General features: G+C 45.4%; 1 non-coding gene across 1 annotated transcript; it reads left to right on the top strand.

The window, feature by feature from the left end:
• The first annotated feature begins 479 nt into the window (after nt 1–479).
• On the top strand, nt 480–642 carry LOC111722143. Its single transcript, XR_002771069.1, has one exon. It is a non-coding gene; the product is annotated as a U1 spliceosomal RNA (small nuclear RNA).
• The last annotated feature ends 1,335 nt before the right edge of the window (nt 643–1,977 follow it).

Genomic DNA, 1,977 nt, shown 5'->3' with positions numbered 1-1,977 from the left:
CCCGCCACAACGTGAGGGACCACCCAGCTTGCGTCGCTCAGTGGGTGCCCCTCAGAGGTGAGATGTTGCAGGTAACCCACTGGGATGAGAAACCCCATTCTGCTTCTCCCTCTCCCACCTGACCATAGAGACTGCCATGGGCCTTGTGGTGGGGTTCACAGCTTTGGTGTGTGTTAGGGGTTCCCTCCAATAGGGCAGGCCAGGATGGTGTTGGTCACTCAGGTCAAGACACCAGTTGGTCTGGGTGGAGGCAGACAGGGCTTAGCACCCTTGTCTTTGTTTTTGCTCTGAGAAGTTGAACTTTCAGGTACTTTGGACCAGATCTTTTGTGATCATGTTCCCTTTCCCTGTGTGGAACAAACCAGGTGCCAGGAAGAGCTTGGCTTGTGGGTCTCCTGGTCCCTGGGACCACTGTGGGTGGGAAGGGTCTAGTGTTCAGACTCTTTGGGTTCTTCTCACATTAAAACATTTAACATTTAATACTTACCTGGCGGGGAGATACCATGATCACGAAGGTGGTTTTCCCAGGGCGAGGCTTACCCATTACACTCCAGATGTCCTGACCCCTGCGATTTCTCCAAATATGGGAAACTCAACTGCATAATTTGTGGTAGTGAGGGACTGTGTTTGCACTTTCCCCTGTTAAAAAAAATTAACATTTAAATTTTTACCCCCTTAGGGATACCCCCTCAGTCTGTTTGGGGGTATCCAAATAATGCTTGTGGCCACCCCTTAGGCCACTGTTCACCCAGGTTTCTATGTGAGAGTACAGGAACCCATTTCTGTGGAAGTTCAATGGTCCTATCTAAGGTCTGTGCACATCTTAGGTCAGAATGGTCATTGTGGTGGCATGTGGATGGCTCCCCATTAACAATGACCTGTGAGCCTGGGTAGCTGTGGGTCTGACTTGGCTGGTGCATGCTCAGAAATGTATAGGATCCACAGCTGTGACCACTCAGGAAGAGCCTCACCTGACGTTTGAGCTGACTTTCCCCTTTGGATCCCAATGAGCTTGAGAGCAGTCAGCACCATAGGGATGCACATATCACCACCCCTTCTGCTCCCATTAGATTTTGCTTTGAGGTTTGTTAGATCCTAGACAACCTGGACTGAGACTGTAGAGACAGCTTACAGCACTGCTTATCATATCATCACTTCTGCTGTAATTGCTGTCAGACAAATCTACCCAAGGGCTGATTTCCAGAAGGCAAAGGTCACTGGGACTTTGTTGGAGGTTAGCTACCACAGTGCCCCTCCTCAGCACATCCCTGTCAATCATACTGCCTCTTCAAAATGAATGTCTCTGATTGTGGAAAATAGCATTTCATTGCTGTTCTGATGTACATTTTTTTGACAAAAGTTGAACATTTGTTTATTGAATGGTATCTCAACTATGTCTACTGTGTTGAGGAAGACCACCCCCAGGTTTGATGGTTCGCTAGGAAGAGTCACAGGACTCAGCATGCAGTTGTAATCACAGCTGTAGTTTATTAAAGTGAAAGGATATAAAGCAAAATTACAAAGGGAAAACATCCAGGGTTTTTGCTGGGGGGTTGTCACATAGCCAGCCACTCTGCTGAGCATGTACAAAAATTCCAGATTCCCAGAGGAAAGCAAGTATTTGGTATAAACCATATTAAATGTATAGTTTAGACCCAGTGAACCATTCGTTACTTCTGAGAACGAGGATTTGGTGAGAACCCTCCTCAAATCCAAATTTCCAGAGACCAGACAAGGGCCAACCTATACTATAAGCAGCATTTTCTAAGGATAGCAATCTCATGGTGGCTATGATAATTGTTTTTTTTTAATGTGCTTCTACTATTTCTGCTTTCACAGGATGAAATGGAATATGAATATGTTTGTTTTTGTATTAGAATATCTTTTTTCTTTCCTTCTTTTTTTTTTTTTTTTTTGTTGTTTTGAGACAGAGTCTCAAGCTCTCATTCTTGGTAGAGTGCTGTGGTGTCATAGCTC

Source organism: Otolemur garnettii, unplaced genomic scaffold (assembly GCF_000181295.1).
Source record: "Otolemur garnettii isolate 467f Iridium unplaced genomic scaffold, OtoGar3 scaffold00218, whole genome shotgun sequence".
In the NCBI taxonomy this organism is placed as follows: domain Eukaryota; kingdom Metazoa; phylum Chordata; class Mammalia; order Primates; family Galagidae; genus Otolemur; species Otolemur garnettii.
Note: the sequence above shows the minus strand (reverse complement) of the source record. Positions and strands in the feature narration are given on the sequence as shown.